The following is a 21,610-nucleotide window of genomic DNA, read 5'->3' on the forward strand; positions in this document are numbered from 1 at the left end:
TGAGAAACAGATGTGAAGAGTGACAGAGGGTTACACAGTGACTATACTCCAGGGTATGATAGTTGTTCAGGGTTAATTTGTGGAGCTCAAGAGAAGTAGCTTGCTTGTTGTATGGCATCATTTAGGTAGTTTTCTATTTTGATTATATAAGCCTTTGCTTACTGTACCTGTGCCTTCCCAAGATGCATCTGATCTTAGTCATGCACATGCCTAAATGTGCAAAAGAATAAAATGATAAGGCTGGGCGGTGATGACACACGCCTTTTAATCCCAGCACTTGGGAGGCAGAGGCAGGCAGATCTCTGTGAGTTTGAGAACAGCCTGGTCTACAAGAGTTAGTTCCAGGACCGCCTCCAAAGCCACAGAGAAACCCTGTCTCAAAAAACCAAACTTCTTTTGGAAGTTCACATAGAGGTTACAGTTTGCCATAATATGCAATTGCCAAAAATGGTTTGAGACAGATGGTCATAACTTCCTAGGTATCAAGATATGTTCCAGAACATGTATGAATAGACTGAAATATTGGAGTTTCAAGTGAGTAACTTATTTCTATTGTCTAGAGCAGATATATATCTCCTGATGGGGGGAGGAGTCCCAAGTTGTGAATAGATTTCCTGGCTGCTATAATCTTACTGTGATTGCTTGTCTCATTATTTTGACATTTTAGGATCTGTTTGTTGAAAATTTGAATTAATGAATGAGTGAATATTTTCAAATGCTGTCTCGTCTTACTTCTTCCTCATTTGTAGCTGGCTAAAAGACCATCTCTACCCTAAATATTTCAGGAAAATGATTCACAGATTTTCTTAAAGCTATAATAAAGTTAAGTTGAAACTATAAAATCTAAAAAGAAATCTTAGATTCTAGTTCCAAGAAGAAATTGGATGCATTGATTCTTTACCGTTAATTGTACCAATAAACCTAAAGAGAGAGCACTAATATGAAAGTAAATAAAATAAATCAATCTAAAATATAAACAAGAGCCAAAGCACAAATTAATTTCACAGTATAAAGCCCAAAGGAATGAAAATATTAAAGAAATTTATACCCCTAGCAAGAAGCTTTCATCATGACTCAACATACCTTAAAGCCAGACTTAGAGGTATAGGAGTAGCATTTACCTGACTTGTTTTAATCTGAAACTTTTTGTTCTTTTCCTATTGATCCCACTTGGGATGATAGTGTTGCATCTGTGTCATTGTATCTTGTGTTAGTGTTTTTGAAGAAGAAGAGTATCTTGAAGGATCAATCTAGGCTAAGGAATGCTGCAGAAACCACACTGTGCAACTATCTCACAAAAGATTTATTGGGTTTGGGAGATGTTACCTCTGAGTGGGGACAAGGCAGCTAGAGACAGAGACAAAGACAGAAAAACAGAAACAATCAAAAGACTGGGCTGTGATGGCCCAGACTTTTTAAATGGTATGCATGTCACACATTTGTTGCCTGCTGGCACTGAGACACTGAAGGCAGGCTGGGGAGCACCTGGTTCCTAGCATTGCTCCATTTGATTTATAATAAAATGTGAGGTAACAGGAATTGGGGGGGGGGCTGGTAAAGCAAGAATGGGGATACTGTGCTCTCTAGACTGCTTTCTTCTATCTGGGGGCTTAGACATCCTTGGGGACCCAAGAAGGCTAGGATGCTGGCCAAGTCCCAAAAGAGCAGACTGTTTAACCAACTGTCCAGGCTCTGCAGGACCATCTGGGCCTAGGGACATGCAAGCAGCAGTTGGAACAATTGGTGAGGCTGGACTACCTGGGGCTAGCTGCTTTGAAACTATGTGGGATGCAGATTTTGAGGGAACACCTGGACCTGGAAGTTTGCTGGAACAATATATATATATATATATATATATATATAATATATATATATTAGGGGCAGTAGGCAAAGTTAAGGAGTTTAGGGGGAAACTTTTTTTCTAAGGTGTATATTTGAAACTTTTAGGCCCATCCCATGATTGTAGGAGGTTGGGGAGGGCAGTCTCAAGACCAGAGAAGGGCATGGTTTTTTCCCATCCTCTAGAATAAACAGAATAGACAAGCAGAGAAACATGCAGTACTTATCTGGAGTCCATTTGGCCAGTAAAAGGTATATTCAAATTGATTCCCTGAAGCTTACAAGAATTTTCTAAGCTTACAAAAAGTGATAAGTTTTAGATATGTTAACATTAACATTGTTTGTAAGCTGTACTGAAATCTGCATTGTAGTAAAGGCGGTAGACTCATGCCTTTGAGTCATAGAAGAAGATTGGGGACTGAAAATGATAAGGAGCTAAAAGCATGAATACTCTTTGCTCTATTTGTAAGACTGGAGTGTGTAGACTATCAGATCGTTGTTTTAAGCACAATGAGAAGCACTTTTAAGTTTATGCTTAGAAGACAACCAAAGGAAATTTAAAATCTTAAGTTTTAACTAAGACAATAGTAGTTCAGTGCTACCAAAGCTGGGTAAATAGCTTATCCATAGTCTATTGATTAATGTTAAAACTCTGAACATGTGAAGTCTTAATATAACAATAGCATAGAGAGGGAAAGAGATCTGAAACATTTTTCATTTGGCATTTATCTTAAATCGCGTCCTTATACCTTTATTAAATACATTTGTACACCTTGACACTTTCTTAGACCTTCATAACTTGTGTTTACATATCTTAAAACATTTTCTTAGACCCCCACAACTTAAGTTTACATATTCTCAGACCTTTCATAAACTTTACACTTTTTTCTACCAATTGTTTACCATGAGACAATGGTGGTTGATTACCAAGGATGAGTTCCTTTAAATAAAGTAATAGTAAAAGCTCACATTGACATCTGTTTTTTGAGATTATCTCTTTTAGAGTCTGGTAGGTAAACTGTTTCTAGACCTAGTAGTAGCTCTAGGAAAGTGAAGCCTGAAGCCTGATTTTACATATGAAGAGAACAGAGAAGGCAACTGAATCCTTGATTGCTGCTTTTGGTGTGTGTGTGTGTGTGTGTGTGTGTGTGTGTGTGTGTGTGTGTGTGTGTGTGTGTTGTTTTTCTAAGTTTTATTTTTTATTTAAATTCTGTAATTACTATTCATATTTACATATCCATCCCCCCATTCCCTTGCCCTCTCATCCTTCCATGTTCCCCACAAACCCCTCAGCCCATCCCCAAACTCCTCCCCAGGGATAGTGAGGCCCTCCACCAGGGACCTTCAAAGTCTGTCATATCATTTGGAGGAGGGCCTAGGTCTTCCTTGCTGTATCTGGGCTGCAGTAGCATCCCTCCATAGGGAATGGGCTTCCAAAGTCCATTTGTGCTCTAGGGTTAAAGACTGTCTTCACTGCTAGAGGTCCCATAGACTGTCTTGGCCTCCTAGCTGGCGCCCACATTCAGAGCTTGGTTCAGTCCAATGCTGTTTCCAAAGCTTTATGACTAGGGTCTCCATGCTCTCACTAGGTCAGGTCAACTGTTTCTGCAGGTTTCTGCAGCACTGTCTTGGCTTCTTTGCTCTTCCCTCCTCCCTCTCCACAATTGGCTTCCAGGGATATGGTTCAGTGCTTAGCTGTGGGTGCCTGTTTCTGCTTCAAACAGCTACTGGATGAGGGCTGTAGGAATGGTAACCAATGTAGACACCAATCTCATTATAGGGGAAGGGCATCAATGGCATTTTCTCCACAACTGCTTGGATTATTACTGTGGTCATCTCTGTGGATCCCCTAACATTTCCCCTGTTCCAGACCTCTCTCCATACCTGCATTGTCTATCGAGGCATCTCCTTTACCAGTCTACAATCCACACTGCCAAAGGAGCTAGGAAACAAGGAGGACCCCAAGAGAAGATTGCATAGTACTGTAAAGAAAAGGAGGGGGATGAGAACCCCTGAACAAAGTGGAATCACCAGGTGTGGGGGAAGAGGAAGGAAGTGGGAAGGGCAGAAGAGAAGGGGGGAGGAGAACAAGAGGCCTGAGAGAGGGGAGGAATAGAGGAAGGCAAGAAAGGAGATTACTGCTGTTAAACTGGCAAAGCTATCACTACTCTAGCTGTCAACAATATCAGAGATCTAAGAAGGATAAATTTCACCAGAGTAAGCAGGAAATATAGAACAAGTAACTTCTAAATCTACTAAAAATGACAGAGACTTACCAGCTACCTGGACAATCACTCTAGATTTCTCTGTGGTCCTTGGAGGCAGAGGTCCTAGGGCAGCATCAGTCTTTGACTGCCAGGCCCAGAAGGTTCAAGAGACATTCCTGTGGAATATACTGGCCTACTTTGTCTATGCAAAAGAGGACAATCAACTCCCCAGTGTCCTGCTTGTCCACAGTTGGAAAGCAAACTGGCCAGGTAAGGTGAAGAGTACATTTTCACCCAGTAGCCAGCTTTGCCACATTTAAAGCAGGTTCCAGGTGGAGTTCTTCTGGGCTCCATCATCTTTGGGGGAGATCTCAGGGTGCTGCCAGGACCTGGAACTTCTTTGTAATATGGGAAGTCCCCTTCCCTTTTTAATAAATATTTTAAATTCCATATTTACTATATTTCTGAAGAGTCTGAGAAAAATCTATCTATTCATTATATCTGAATTTAATAAAATTCACTTGTTCCTGTTACTTGTTTTAAGCTTAACTTTAAAAACATATTCAGGAAGCTAAATAATCTTATTCCTGAATTATATTAGTACTTAGCACACCTACAACTATAATTCTAAACATATTAAAAATGTGATCATTTACAAGATGACTGACCATTAACTTTCATATTTTAATTATCCTTAGCAGTTTATATGTTAGTAGTTTCTATAAGACTAAAACACTTAAGGTCTTCCTTGTTTCCTAGCTTCTTTGGCGGTTTGGATTGTAGACTGGTACTCCTTTGCTCTAGGTCTCAAATCCATACATTATTGGGGACCATGAAAATTCCATTAGGAAATTTCCAGCAGTTCCAGTAACCCAGGAGCTCCAGTCTGCTTTAAATTACAGATGCTAATTGATTTGATATTGAAAAGCATGGCCTCAGTGGGAAATGTCCCCAAGTTTGTGTACAGAACTAAGCATTTGAATAGGCCTGCACCTGGGCAGACTGCTAGGACTTTCCAAGTTCATGCTCCCCGACTCAGGCTGAACCTCATGGCTTCCATGGCTTGGGGCTGAGACATGCTGGGCCACAACAATGCATAAGTGAGCACATACCAATTTTGTCTTTTTGTGACTGGGTTACCTCACTCAGGATGGTTTCTTCTAGTTCCATCTATTTGCCTGAGAATTTCAAGATTCTATTGTTTCCTTTTTTCCACTGAGTAGTACTCCATTGTGTAAATGTGCCACATTTTCTCTATCCATTCTTCAGTTGAGGAGCATAAGAAAGTGCTCAACATCCTTAGATATCAGGGAAATACAAACCAAAACAACTCTGAGATACCATTTTACTCCTGTTAGAATGGCTAAAATCAAAACCACCAATGACAGTTTCTGCTGGAGAGGATGTGGAGAAAGGGGATCACTCCTCCACTGCTGGTGGCAGTGCCAACTCCTACAGCCACTTTGGAAATCAGTATGGTGGTTCCTCAGGAAAATGGGACTCAGTCAACCACAAGATCCAGGAATTCCACTCTTAAGAATATACCCTAAAAGATGCACATTCATAAACAAGGACATCTGTTCAACCAGTTCATAGTAGCATTATTTGTAATAGCCCGAACCTAGACACACATGGTCCCTCGGAAAAGGGGAAAGGGACAATCTCCTGAGCTAACTGGGAGCATGGGGAGAGGGAAGAGGGAACTAGAAGAAAGAGAAGGAGAGAAGAAGTGGGGAGAGGAGGACATGAGAGAGCAGGAAGATCTAGTTAGGGGAAGAAAAGAGGAGAGCAAGAAAAGAGATACCATAGTAGATGGAGCCATTATGGGTTTAAACAGAATTGTGGCACTAGGGAAATGTCAGGAGATCTGCAAGTTTGACCCCCAACTAACAATCTAAGCAATAGTGGAAAGACTACCTTAAATGCCCTTTTCCGATAATGAGATTGATGACTACCTTATATGCCATTCTAGAGCCAGCATCTGGTACCTGATGCAGAAGCAAAAGCAGACACCTACAGCTAAACACTTGGCTGAACACTGGAATCCAGTTGCAGAGAGGGAGGAGTGATGAGCAAAGGGAGAAACCCACAGAAACAGCTGACCTGAACAATGGGTTGCTCATGAACCCCAGACTGATAGCTGGGAAACCAGCATAGGACTGTTCCAGATTGCCTAAACAAGGATGGCAGTTTGGAGGTCTGGGGACCATGGTAGTGAATCAGTATTTATCCCTAGTACAAAAATGGACTTTGGGAGCCCACTCCACATAGAGGGATTTTTTCAGCCTAAAAACATGGGGGAGGGTCTAGGCCCTTCTCCAATGATATGGCAGACTTTTAAGATCCCCCTTGGAAGGCCTCAGCCTCCCTGGGGAGCAGAAAGGGATTAGAATAGGGGTTCAGTGGGTGGCAGAGGAGGAGGGGAGGGAGAGGGAACTGGGATTGACATGTAAAAGAAGCTTATCTCTAATTTAAAATTGGTCTAATTACAATTATAAAAATAGAAAAAAATAAAAATAAAGACTACCACACACATCATCTCTGGTAAGTTTAGCTTTAAAACATAGCAGTGCTCGAATTGAAACTTTTCTAGAATCAAAATAAAACTTTTCATCACAGACATGGTCCACAGTCCATAGAGAGACTGGCCTGGCAACTTCACTTATCCTTTGTAGTGCACCATTATTGAATATTTCAGGTCTTTTTTGTATGGTTTAGTTTATCCAAATTGCTAAAGCTTAAAGTGAGCAAAGACAAAGAAAGTAGAAAATTTTATTGTGAATATGAATTTATAAATCTTGATTATCAAATATACCGTATTTGTCAAACACAGCTGTTACTTATCTATATTTTCTAGTCACTTGTTGAAGAGTTAAGCAAGCTTTATTAGATCATAAACAGCATATCACCACAAGGTTGAATCGTATATGATATATTACAGCAAATTAAGTTTACCTGTGAAAGGGTTTTTAATTATAAGCCTTTAATTATGTTTAAAGGCAAATTTTATTACATATTTTATAGATTTTTTAAGCCTACGAATTGAACAATTTATTAATCTTGAGCTGAGAATTTATAGCATAATCCTAAGAGATTTTATTTTATTTTTTGAAAGCAGAGCACAAAGAAATAATAGAAATCAAGATTTTTAAGAGTAAAAAGTAGAGAAAGTATAGAGTGGATCAAATTTAGATAGAAGATATTTGGAAATCATTTGTCTGTGCAGTAGCGGCTGTTACTATTTGTGAGAATTCGAAAATCCATTTCAACAATTTCAACTGAGGCCAGGCTGTTGTAATAAAATCAGAGTCCTTGGAGCAAGATAGACAGGGTTGCAAAACAGAACATCATGGGGGTGGGGCGGGGCGTGCTCCTATATGATCTAAGAGGGCTGAAGATGTGGAACTGCAGGCTGGAGAGAGAGTCAGGAGAGTGCAAGGGGAAGGGAAGAGAGCCAGTAAGTGTCATTAGTAGTGGAAAGTTAGAGTCTAGAGAGAGAAAGTTGTCCACATAGGGTGATCCCCAAGGGTAAAGAAGGTGGCTCCATGAGCCAGAGAGACACATTTGGCATAGAACAAGGAGAACAACTGGTAAGGGAAAAGGAGGAACAACCAAGAATTGAGAAGCAGATAGATGCTCATGCGGAAGGCACAGCAGGCCAGAGGGAAGCAGTAACTGGGATTAATTCTAGGGAACTCAATTCTAGAACTTGGAATCAGTTTCACAAACAAATGATGCTTACGTACCATAGGAGAGTCAGATCAGTAGCTGTGTTCTGAGCAGGCACTGTAGGGGAGAGCAGGTGTGCACAGGGTGTGTGCATACTGCAGCTGGTCTGCTCCTTTGCTGTCCCATGCTCTTGCTCGGCAGCATTGGCTAGCAGCACTTTGCATCAAATTACAGATCTATCAACTGTAACTTAAAAACAGAACATTTACACAGTGTGTGTGGGAGACCAGACAAAAACAGACGGCTTGGAGTAGAGAAAAAAGAAACAGGGAACTTGGATTTCCCACCCCCACCCCTGCATTTCTTGCAGTATAAAAGTGTACAGATATGGTACCGTCAGTTGAATGCCAGAGGTAGGAGGGGACATGCCATTTCCATGGATGAGGAAGAAGGTAAGGTCTAGGGCCTGAAGTAAAAGAAATCCCCAGCACTCAGGGGAACCAAATGAGGAAGATGCAAGCTATTCAATTGGGCCTCTCCTCATTGAATGAGGGGCAGGGGCTTGTAAGGCCTGGCTAAACCTGAGGAGAGACTCTGCACCTATCACCAGGGCTTTTATAGAAGCCAGAATGCAAAAATCTCATCCAAAGGAAAGGATAAGTGATGTGGTGGTGAGGAGGATGTACCATAGCCTAAAATGCCATTGCTGAGGTACCTCTGCCTCCAAGAATATCAGAGGGGTGCTGGGATGCTCAAGTCACTCCCTGGGATGGAGGGAAGTGACCAACAGGACATGTACCAATTGCAACTGTTTGATGGGGTAACCAGTGATGGGTAAGCTTGAAGGTGAGTCTGTTGCTGATGGACTAGAAATAAGGGATAGGGTCCCAGTGTGGCTTAGACCCAAGAGGGGAGCTTGTAAGCACCAGGATATCCTACTAGGTGACCAACCCAATAATAGGTTTTGCAGCATGAGGAAGACTACCTTCTGGGTTGATTGGGGCTGAGAGATGCTGCAGAAATCACACCATGCAACAGATCTCATACAAGAGATTTATTTGTGGTGGTGGTGGTGGGGGGACCATGTTCTTTGAAGTATGTTACTAATTATTTGGGCAGAACTGAAAGACCCCGGAGGCTCAGGCCCCCAGGATCTGGGTCCAGGACCGTGGCCACCCCATTCACCATGCAGAGGCAAAAGTTTGATGCAAACAGCAAGAGGCTTTATTGCAGTTGTTTAATGAGCTAACCCCATGTTAGCTTGGGCCTCTCTTCCATCCACCATGGTGGATGGCTAGGAAAGACGAGTGAAAGCCACGGCATAGAGATATTATAGGGCAGTGTGAAGGGAGTGTCTAGGGGTACTCACAGGCTCAGGATTGGTGTGTCTCCAGGCTAGGAGAGTTTGCCCTGTGTTGATTGGTCAACTGGTTGTTATGACCCATAGGACCTCCCAGGGCGGTTGCTATACTCTGTACATCATTGCTGTTCATTTGTGTGTAAAGCACACCCAGAGCTGTAAAGCATAGCACTACCAGCTAACTTCTGATTGGTTCCTTGCCATGAGGCAGGCATCTGACCTCCTAGTGACGAAGGCAAGGTATGGTTGCTGAAATGGGGAGCTGGTCCCTTCAGAACATTAAGATTTCCTAAATGCCCCACTACAACTTCTTGATTTTTAAGTTTGTTCGTTTTTCTATGACGATATTTATACATGAGTATATACTTATATCATTTCTAGACTCTCCTCCAAACAAGTCCTTCATATTCCCCAAATCACTCCAAAGTTCATGAAATATAGTCTAATTTTTGAAAACACACAAGTATCCACACACATACATACATACATGTGGTACATGCATTTAATATTGCTTGTATGTGTATTTTTATTTAAAAATAATTTTTATTTTACATACCAACTCCAGTTCCCTCTCCCTCTCCCTCTCCTTCTCCCACCCCCTACATCTTCCCTCTCTATCTACCCATCCACTCCTCATAGAGGATCAAAAAGCTTGGGGAGTCAACAAAGTCTGGAATACCAAGTTGAGGCAGAACCAAGACTCTCCCAGCTGTATCAAGACTGAGCAAGGGATCCCACTGTAGGGAATGGGTTCCAAAAAGCAAGCTCATGCTCATGGAATAGGTCCTAGTGCCACTGCCAGCTTCCCCCCTCCCCAGCAGATCAAGTCACATAACTATCACCAACATTAAGAGGGTCTAGTTTAATCCCATACAAATTCCCTGTTAGTCCATAGTCCATGAGTTTCTACTAGCTAAGGTCAACTGTCTCTCTGTATGTGTACTTTTTAGGGTTGACCAATTGGTGTTTGTTACCCTATCCATGGGGGTCAGGAGCTGTTAGAGAATTATGTTATTAGAGAATTTCTTGGGGTCCAGATCTCCTGGTTCCAGTATCCTGGAGCTCTAGTCTGCATTGTATTGCTGATGCTAGCTGACTTGCTATTGAATGGCATGGTCTCAGTGGAGTCCCCTAGTTTTGCATCTTTACAGAACCAAGCATTTGAATAGGCCTGTACCAGAGCAGAGGGCTAGGACTACATGAGGAGAGACTATTTTGAGGTATCTGCTGATAGGGTCTAGAGAGAGGTAAAAGACAATGGTCTCTGCTATCACCAGAGAATAGTTAAAAAGGAGTTGAGGTAAATGCTGGAATAAATGGGAGACTCTAGTTTGCCGCATGGAACTGAGAGTTCTCCAAAGATCACAAGATGCCTGTGTCTGCTCTTTATCAATGTTGGGTTGCTAAGAATTTCAAGTCCAAACCTCCCCACTCAGGCAGAACCTTGTGGCTTCTGTGGTTTGGGACTAAGAAAAGCTGGGCCACGACACATGGGTTCATTCCAGAAGACTAATTTACCCTACTCTTAGCATCCATTCATCACTGTTAGTTCTTCAAGTGGGACTAAGGCTTTCTGGGATTTTGCCCATTCACACTGTGAACTCACCTGCTGTTGTCTTTGTGAAGGTGTTGCTTACATGACAATAGTTTTATATATTCCACTGCTATGGTGCATTTTTACTTCTCTGATTTCTAAGGGTACTCCAGGTTACACACTCACATCTAAAGATTCCTAACAATGTTCCACAAGTGAGGAATCTGAGTCTCATTACTTCATTCACCATAATAATTTCTAGTTCCATCCATTTCCTGCCAAGTTCATTATTGAAAGGTTCAGGCATTATGCTGGCCTGCCCCAGTTACCTGGCAGAATCCACTCAGGCAGTACCCTGGTCAGCCCAGGGTTCCATGGGAACTAAGGCTGCACACAGTTGTAGAGGACCCCTTTAAAAGACAGTCCCCTGCCCACTTACTCTTCTCCTCTCCTGTTCTCCTCTCTCTCTTCTTCTACTCTCCCTTCTATTATGCACTCTCTCTCTCTTTCCAGTGATTGACCTCTCTTCTCTCTCTTCTCTCTTACTCTCTGCCCTGCTCTGTTCTTCCATTTCTCTCTTCCCCTCTCACTGTTCTGCCCTATAATAAACTGGCTAATGTGCTCTCTATAGTCAATGTCCATCTCTCGAAATTTAAGCAAAAGAATAACAATTATTTTTTTATTTATAATTGCACAGGATTTTCTCGTGTGTTTCACATTTTTCCTAGCCATTTATAAGACAATGTTTAGATTGTTTCCATTTCCTAGCTGTTGTGAATAGACACACGACATATATGGCTGAGCAAGCAGTTCTGTGGTAGGGTATTCAGCCCTTTACATATATGCTAAAGATTGGTGCAGCTTGGTCATATGTCAGATCCACATTTGGCTTTAAAACTTCTGGAATCTGTGATCTCCAGCAAACTGATCATTCCCAAAGGGACTTTTTATCTTAAAGCTGCTTAGTCAGTTTCTATCTCCTATTTTCATTAATGTCAGCCAATTTCAGTGGTTTGTAATCTTTTTCTTCACTATGTAACTTCTGTGTTGGAAGAGACTATTTGGCTCAGTAGTATCTAGAGTAGTCATGAGTTATTGGAGCATGTTTTAGTTCTGGGGGAGCTAAGGAGGAAAACTGTTGGAAAAGCACCAAGTGAATGGACCCAATCTTAAATGTCTTAACCTTAGAAAAAGTTTGTGAACTGTTCTCTTTAGGGTTTAATTATGCCAGATTACAAAATCAAACAAAAAGCCATGTTTTTGTTATGACTGTGTGGGAAGAAATCAAGGGCTAACATTTTAACTATGAAAATATGCTCTCAGATTGAAATGCCAAACTTGAAAGAGTAAGCAAGATGTTCTTTCATTTTATCACAAGTAGATAGATAAACTTTCTGAAGGGACCAGACCTTCGCCCAGCCCACCCTGCCTTCTCTATAGGGCAGTCATGACAGGCTGTAGAAAAGACCCAACAAGATGTAGGCCCCTGACTCAACAGTTTGTGCTAAGTGCCCCAACTTGCCAGACCTTGCCCTAATTACTGAGAGGAAACTGCCTGATACCCTCCATGTGGTAAGGAACCAATCAGAAGTTAGCTGCTGAGCTTTGGATGTGCTTTAGTGATAATAGTAGAATTCAATAAGTAATAATAGTAGAATTCAGCAAAGGCCCATGGATGGCCTGCAGGCATAGCAACCTTCCTGCAGCTGCATCTGACCAGTCAGGTTCCCCCAGCCCAGAGGAACAACAATCCTGAGACTGTTACTACACAACTAACAGACCCCCAGACCTCCTTGCTGTACTGCTAATATATGCCCTGTTCCACTGCAGCTCAGGGTCTCTCCTATTCTACCTGCTGTGTCAGACTAAAGGTGAATGAAAGGTTAACTCATAATTAAAAAGACTCTGCTTTTGCATGGGATCTGATCTGTTGGTGACTTTTGGGGTTCAGAATTTGAGCACAACACTTTCCTTCAGTGGCATATTTGCTTGCACTCAGGGGTGCTGCTTTAAGTGACTGATAACCTACCTGCTTTCTTCTCCAGCAAGCAATCCCCTTTCCCTTGGGGCTGCCTGTCACATTAAAATGGTATTGACAAAATTTGCAGGAAAATGGATGGAACTCGAAGAAACCATTCTGAGTGAGGTAACCCAATCACAAAAAGACAAACATGATATGTACTCACTCATATGTGGACCTGCTTTATGATACATAGTAGTGACCATGCTTTATCAGAGCTGTTTTTAATGATGTTGCTCAGAATGGTTTCCTCCCAGATGATGACTGAGAAGCTAATTAAAAAAAAAATGGTGCCAAGTATCACAAGAGTAACAGAACTGCGCTGTTTTCCGGGATTTTGTTTTTTACTTTTTTGTTGTTGTTGTTTGTTTGTTTTTTGTTTTTGTTTTTGTTTTAAATGGAGTGTGCTGGATGTTTCTACAATTTTGTTTAAATAACTGCAGAACCTGGAAAAGCTGTTGCTGCTATTGATGCATAACATATTGCCATTATTGCTCTCTCTCTCTCTCTCTCTCTCTATATATATATATATATATATATATATATATGCTAATTGAAACTCAAATATGTGATGAATCCAAGGTGTTTCAGTGAGTGCTCACCTGTGCATGCAAATCTGATTTCATCTTTAGTAAGTAGTAAAGTTATATGCTTGCCAAAAAAAAAAATAATAGTAAGTGACACACTGGAAGACAAATGTCACAATTTCAATTGTATGTGTAACCTAGAAATGATGAACTTATGGGAACAGAGAGCAGAATTGTGGCTATTAGGCTTCAATGTGGGTCTTTTAACAACAAGGAAACGATTGGTTTAAGGATATAAAACAACAGTTGGACAAGAGGCATGGACTCTGTGAAGCCTTGAGGTCTACTGAGAGCATGATAAATATGGTTGATAACAATATGCTATATTTTAAAAGTTGTGAGATAGTATACTTTAGGTGTTCTCAAAACAAAAATGATGAATATGTGTGATATAACATGTTAATTGGTTTAATTTAGCCATGCCATTGTGAGATACTGTATTGTGTATCATAATTGTGCATGACTTTATTTATGAGCTAAATAAATGAATGAAAAAAAGAAAAAATGATAAAAAGAAAAAAACGTTATTGACAATGTAGCTAATTTTCTACAATTAAAAAAAAAAACAAAACAGTAAATACCAAGGAGTGGAGGATTTGCCCATAACAAAGGACTTCTTTACACTGGGGGTTGGATATATTAATCCAAGTGGATTAGCGCCTTTTGAAAAATGTGCACATACATTTACTATTTGAACTGATTTTAAAACGTTTACCTATAAATTTGGGAGATTCATAGCTCCTCTAGAGCCCAGAGACCCTGATCAAACATGGTTAACAAATGTTTAATTATCTCCCCATTAAATACATTCAAATAGCCTCCATGGGCCTCACAAGAGCGGTGATGAAAATATGCATGTACTCTTCTAAGGTCTCCGCTGACATGCATCCTAGAGATCTGCCACATCAAACACACCAGGCAGGTTAAGCTCATAATACCACAGGATAAGACAAGTGAGTGAGACAAGTGGCCTGGATGGAGTTTGTCAAACAGCAGTGTTACAGTGGGGATTTAAATTTTAAATTTCAAATAAATAATAGTCTTAGACATACAAGGACCTTTATACATGGGTTAGTGGAGCTTTGCTTTCTGAGCGAAGAAAAAGATTCCAGTAGGTATTTGCTATTTAAATCTTTTCAGGTAATTAGTCCCTGTGGTGCCTTCTATTTCAGGCTCCAGCTGTGCATGCTAATGAGGTGTTACATAGTGTCAGGAATTCCCATCCTCCAGCATTAAGTGGTTACCCAGTAATGGGGCACTTGAGAAGTTGCACACATAAAAGGAGGTGAGGAACAACTTAAACTCAATTATCACTGCTTTTATGCCCAAAAGAAGAAAGGAAAATACAATTTAGATCTACAGCATTAGTACTAAATCCCTTTCTGATGAAGCATAGTTCAAAAACTGGAGGAAAGTTGAGAGGTTAGCATTTCAACCATAGTTAGAGCATGTCAATGCTTTAGATGTGTAGTGTGAGTTTTTAAAAAATATTGATGAAAGAATGATCAAATGTTCATCAAACATAGCCTCTTATATATTGTATTTGCAGTATTTCCATGAAGACTTCTAATTTGTCGGTGTGCCTGCTATACTGAACCTTGATGATATTGTATTGACACATTTGGCTTAAAGATGTTTTACAATTTGAATGTAAGTAATCTTGAATTAAATATTTCATTTACAATTTAAAGATAATACTGTACATAATATATTTCAGAGAACATTCTCATCAGAATGTTAAAAACTAATACTTGACATTAGGTTCACTTTAAAGATACAGAATAGAAATGGGATGATGGATCAGTTGGTAAAGTTCTTGCTGCATAGTCCTGAGTCTGAGTGTAGATCTCCAGCATACATGAGAAAATAAAATAAAAGACCCTACAATATGTGCTTATAACCTTAGTTCTTTCAAGGCACAGACAGGAAGTCCTCTATAGCTCTCTAGCCAGCTGTCCTAGACTAATCAGTGTTTTCTAGGTTCTGTGAGAGAGTATGTCTCAAAATACCAGATGTAGAGGTTGAAAGGTTCAGGCATTATGCTGGCCTGCCCCTGTTACCTGGTGAAACAGGCAATACCCTGGTCAGCCCAAGGTTCCATGGGAACTAAGTCTGCACGCAGGTGCAGAGGACCCCTTTAAAAGATAGGCCCCTGTGTTAGGAGCCGTTACAAGCTCTGCGCATGCGCAATAGGTAACTTTGTAACTTTCCAGCCCTTAGTCTCCGCCCCGCCCGTGATGTCATATGGTTCGATCAGCTGACGTCATATGGTCCGACGGGCTTCATCCAGTCAGAAAGTAACAGTCTGAGGCAACGGTTGCCAGCCTATATAAGGAGGGGTTTTTGGGTGTTCAGAGTCTCCGCTCTGTAAGTTGATGCTCTTCCTCTCAAGAGGCATTAAAGCTTTACTGCAGAAGGATCCTGAGGAGTGTCCCCATGTCGTTTTTGCTGGCGAGGCGGTTAGCGCGGGACACCCCTGCCCATTTACACTCTCTGTCCTGCTCTCTGTTTCCTCTGTACCCTGCTCTGCTTTGTCTCTACTCTGTCTTCCACCTATGCTCTCGCTCTGTCTCTCCATGGTGACCGGCCATGGCGGTCAAAATATTAAAGGTTAAGTTTTAAAATTAAAATGATACAAACTTGAATGTTTTGAATTTTTTTTTATTATCATCAATCAAGAATATGTAAAAGACTGGAAAGTGGTCCCAGCACTCAGGAGGAAGAAGAAGTGGGATCTCTATGCATTCAAGGCCAACCTGGTATAGACAGCTAGTTCTAGGAAATACAGGGCTACATGGAGAAACCCTGCCCCAAACAAACAAAGAAACAAACAAAACAAAACAAAAAAACAAAAACAGCAAATGAACAAAAATATCTAAATGAAAAATTTAAGCTTAAATGGTGAGTGAGCAGAAGAGAAACACAAAGTTTCAGGAACTATTAAGTATTAAAGAAAAAGAGGCTGGAGAGATGGCTCAGTTTTTAGAAATAAAGTGAGTCCTAAAGAGTAAGCACACTACTTAAGAGTGCTCACTACTTTTGCAAAGGACACTGGCTAAGTTCCCAGCACCCATGTGGTGCCTCTGAACCTTTTGTAACTCAAATAAGCTTTAGCATGTGACAGGGATTAGGTTTGAAAAGGTTACTCAGATAATTTAGAGTTTATATAAGTTTGGAGGAAATGGATACTAACTGTAATTATTTTTTCTTTATAATGAGACTAATGAAAAGTATGGCTGAAAAAGAACCCCAACTAACCAGCTATATAGTGTAAACTTAGGAACATTTTTTTCTATTTCTTATCAATACCATTATTACTATGAATACAGTTATACTGCTCATAGGGCAGCTAGCAAACATGTTACAATCAAAAATTTAAATCCATGTAATGGTACAATGAAATTTAATTAAAGTAAAATCATTATTATTCTATTATTATTTAAATAACAAAAGAAAATTCTAATTTTGAAATATTAATTATAATTTTTCTCATTACTTCAGCTAATCAACATTATGGTATTTGCTAATGAAATTTGAATTTCTGCAAAGTAAATTCCATAAGATAATATTTAGAATTATTTAAAACATAAGAAAGTCATCAGTTGAAATGAGGTCCAATAGTGAGACATAAACATTCACCTCTTACAAAGAAAAATACTCAAATATTAGCTGCTCATCATCCTCTAAAAGTATTTACTTTAAGAAACTCTATTTTATATTCCTATAAAGTAGATAACTAAAACTCATATCAGAAGGTCTGACTGTATCTGAAAGAAAGGAATTAACTAGGTTCTTGGGAAAGGGGTTAGGAGAAAATCACTGTGACCACTTCAATTGAATTAATAAATTATTTATTTATTTATTTATTTTTCCAAGGTCTATGTACCTCATGCTGAGCATAATTTTGAACTCTTGAGACTGCCCCACCCCCAAACTTCTAAAATTGTATTTTTTATTTTGTTTTGCTTTACATCATATTAGGTTCAGAATAACATTATTTCTAATTATTTGCATTTTTTGTTTTTGTGTGCATGTGCATGTGTATGTATGAGGAGAGAGAGAGAGAGAGAGAGAGAGAGAGAGAGAGAGAGAGAGAGAGAGGTGGTATATCTAATAGTGTGTGGGTTCATGGAGGACATCATATCATTGGAGCAGGGCCTTGGCCCTCTCTCATGTGTCTAGGCTGAGAGAGTTTCCCTCTATGTGGAATGGGCTCCTAAAGTCCATTTGTATACTAGGGATAAATACTGATCCACTGCTAGAGGCTCCATAGATTGTCCAGACCTCCTGACACCAACGTTGAAGGGTTCTGGATCAGTCCTATGCTGGTTTCCCAGCTATCAGTCTGGAGTCCATGAGCCCTAGCCGCCCCCCCCACCCCGCCTTGTTCAGTCCAACAGTAATTTAATAGATGGGAGTGTAACAGAGTAACAAACGATTTTCACTTTCTCCCTTTCCCCTTTCTTCTCCTTCTGGACTCTGCAGTCTAGGATTTCCACTGATAATGGTCCTAAAGGGACAGTCACATGTAAAGAGTTGTAGTACATGGGCAATCTAAAGATATTTTAAAACAAATAATTAATTTTATGATGCAAAACATTCAACATATATGTATATTTAATTCTGGAGGAAACCAGATAAAGGATGAAGAGTGTAGGGCTCCATTTCTTTTTCTTTTCTTCTCTTTCTTTCTTTCTTTCTTTCTTTCTTTCTTTCTTTCTTTCTTTCTTTCTTATGGTTTTTCAAGACAGGCTTTGTCTTTGTAACAGTCCTGGCTGTCCTGGAACTCACTTTGCAGACCAGGCTAGCCTCTGAATTTTGTTATTTTGACCCCACCACTAGGTATGCTCTTCTGTGATTTTGGCTACCATAGTTTCACCAGTGAGGATCTTTCCTAGAAGACTTCTAAATCCTAGCTGTTATCCCTTTGGCTTATTTTCTTCTTTAGACTTCAGTTATAATTCTGAGAATCCATCATATTAGTGTTCTAACTCAGATTGTCACGCTAATGTTGTATCTATCAAAACCTCTAAATTCCCATCCTATTTATTATAAATCTTATGATTTATCTCAAGTCCACTACATGTATATAAAACATTGCTAGTGAAAGGTTTACATCTGAATTTGTGATTATTTCAAAATATTTTTGTAAGTTTCTTAAATCCCACTAAAATGGGAGGCTTGCAGCTGTGATCTGGTCAAAAGAATAACATCCATATGAGTGGAGCAGATCAGGAGATGGGCAGAATTTTTGTGAACATTGTTGACCTTAGAATTTGGTAAGGAACATGAGACTCAGGTGATGTGTAAAGATGGTTTGAAAGGTTGTTCATTCTTTAGAATGTTCAGAGATTACTTGATAGAAGAAAAGTATTTTGAGATGAATAATTTCATATATCAATAAAGTCAAAGTCACTGAGTTTGTACACTTCTCAATTCTGGGGCTTCTTCTAATTGAATTATAATTGTGAGGTCAAACATTTCTCACAATGACACATAAAATTGTAAACGAAATCTTTATTATTGGTAATTTAAGTGTTTGAAAGTAAGTCGTGAGAAAGCTATTTGGAGCAGATATTCTACACTGCAAGTAACACGGAGTAGCTGTTAGTGAAACTGAGAAATGTATCCACACAGATATATACTATTAATAAAAATGGAGAGGAACAACTAGGCTATGAAACCATCATCACAGAACAAATTACTGAACACCTTATAGAAATAGAAAAGTAAGGCTTCCTAAGTACTGCGGAATGGCTTGGCTTTGGACAGCCAACAAAGACATTCCTCACTAGAATTTTCTAAGGCAATTGGCAAAGCTAGTTGCTATTTTGCCAAAGCAAGGGATGAGGTCATCTCTGAATGCAGTCAGAGTGACCAGTCTGAATTGCAATCTCATCTCTAAATTGATATCTTCACAATATTCATCACAGGGTCACGTGATGAACTGAAAAAGAGATAATTCAGTTAGTGAAATCAGAAGAATATGATGAAATGGAAGAGTAGAGTTTTACCACAGAGTTGTTTCCACCCATTCTATTCACTTTATATTGCTCAATATTTCAAGTCACGGAGATGTAAGTACAGGTCCACCTTACACTGATGACCTAAATATCATGAAGTTTGGTATAATGATTTGACTGTTCTCCACCTCCTATTCTAGATTTCTTTCAATTGTTATAATATAGATTATGATAAAAAAGCAACTTTGGGGAATACTAGATTATTTGGCTCACATGTCTTGACCACAGTCCATCTTTGAAGGAAATCAGAGCAAGAATTCAAGGCAGGAAGTTGAAGACAAGAACCAAACCTGAGATCAGGGAAGAATGCTGCTTAATGTCATGCTTTTACCCCTTGCACAGGTTGCTTCTCTATAGAACCCAGGACTACCTGCCCAGTGATGGTCCTGCCCACAGTTGGGCTGGGCCCTCCCTCATCAATCACATACAGAGCAATCTGATGGGGTTATTTCTTCTACTGTGGCTCCCTCTACTAAAATGAAGCCTTCTTGTTGGGTTGATAAATCAAAACACCCAACACACAGCACAAGGGAGATATAGTGTAGGCCTTACTCTAAGGAATTGTGAGGTACATCCACATGGATGTTTAAAGTAGTTATGAGTGAGTTCAATGGTTCTTGAGAGTAAGTTTTTCAAAAATCCAGTTTATCTCTGTGTCACCATACACTGATGCCACACAAAGAACCCCCACTCATCAGGAGATGCAGCCATGATGTCCCAAGACTTCCCTTGAGACTGTTAAATATCTATCACATATGAGCCACTCAGTCTGAGATCACAAGACACAGAATTGACTAAGACACATGGAATAACAAATAAAATCATATGGGTGAGCTCATGAACAAGAGAGCCAGGGAGATACATCATCAGCTCAAGTAATGCCAACTTCTAATTAGGATTTTCTCAATTTCAGGAAGAAAGGATTAATGTCTTCTGGTACCATCAAGGAAAACTAAAAATTTTAATGGCAATCACAATTGCTAAAATGTAAAGACAAAAATGATAGATTTACTCACACTTTCTTTGCTTGAGCAAAGGTAAATAGTGTACTCAAAATTAAAGTTCCCAAGTAAAAAAGAGGGGAAAGTTATATAGGATTTAAGGAGGAAGGTGGTATTTTGATTGGTTTTAAACAAAGTGACATTTTTCTTCTTTTAAGCAATGTGAGATGGACTCACAGAAGAACATTTTACTCTCTAGGAAGAATGTGTTCATAGGGAGCACTGAAAAGGAGTAGGGGAATTTAAAACAAATACTGATGAGATTTGTAGTGTTCTAAGTCATGTGAGTCTAGCCATTCATGATCCTCCAGGAAGAGGGGTGTTTTAAAGGTCAATAATGAAAGGTTCAGGCATTATGCTGGCCTGCCCCTGTTACCTGGTGGAATTCACTCAGGCAATACCTTGGTCAGCCCAAGGTTCCATGGGAAAGAAGTCTGCACGCAGGTGCAGAGGACCCCTTTAAAAGATAGGCCCCTGCCCCTTTACGCTCTCTCTCTCTCTCTCTCTCTCTCTCTCTCTCTCTCTGTTTCTCCGTCCTGCTCTGTTCCTCTGTTCCTCTGTCCAGTGCTCTGTGTGTTCTCTCTGTCTCTCTATGGTGACCGGCCATGGCGGTCAGCCATTTACCCCTGTTCCTCTTCTTAGTCTCCCCATTCTACCGGGCCTTATAATAAACTTATAGTCAATATGTCTGTCTCAGAAATTTCTCTTTTCTTCTTTTTAAACAAAACAATAACAAATGTGTCTCAAAGAAAGAGTCAATTTGCACTCTTGCAAATGTTACCTCAGTTCAGATGCTCTTCCTTCTTGATTCTTTTTGGTGTGTGTGTGTGTGTGTGTGTGTGTGTGTGTGTGTGTCTGCTTTGATATTGGAACTATCAAACTAACTGGAGACAGCCATCTTACCACTTACAATCTGAATAGGAAGAACAGTGTCTTTATTTAATTGCAATTTAGTAAAGCATATATTTCACATGATATTTCTGAAGTCAGATATACATGAACAAAATGTAGCAAATCCCACATGCATGGATTTATTAATTTTAAACTTTCTCCCAAGTGAATCTTTAAGATAAAACCGTCATTTATTCATATTTTCTGTTTCTTATGTTAAAAGTTACAAACAGCAATGATTATAACTCATTAAGTCATCATTCTGCCCCAATTTCTCTTCATGAACTTGACTTTCAGACATATTTTCATGTGTATTAGGCAACAACTGATAGACAATCAATGAGAGTGTTTTTATATATTTATTAATCTTGTTACTAGTTAAGTTATATTTCCTCAGTACTTTATCATCCTTCAGTAGCATCTCCACTGTCCTAACATTTTCTATCAATTAGGTGCCAATCAAATAAATTTAATAGTCA

Source organism: Cricetulus griseus, chromosome 6, assembly GCF_003668045.3.
Source record: "Cricetulus griseus strain 17A/GY chromosome 6, alternate assembly CriGri-PICRH-1.0, whole genome shotgun sequence".
In the NCBI taxonomy this organism is placed as follows: Eukaryota; Metazoa; Chordata; class Mammalia; order Rodentia; family Cricetidae; genus Cricetulus; species Cricetulus griseus.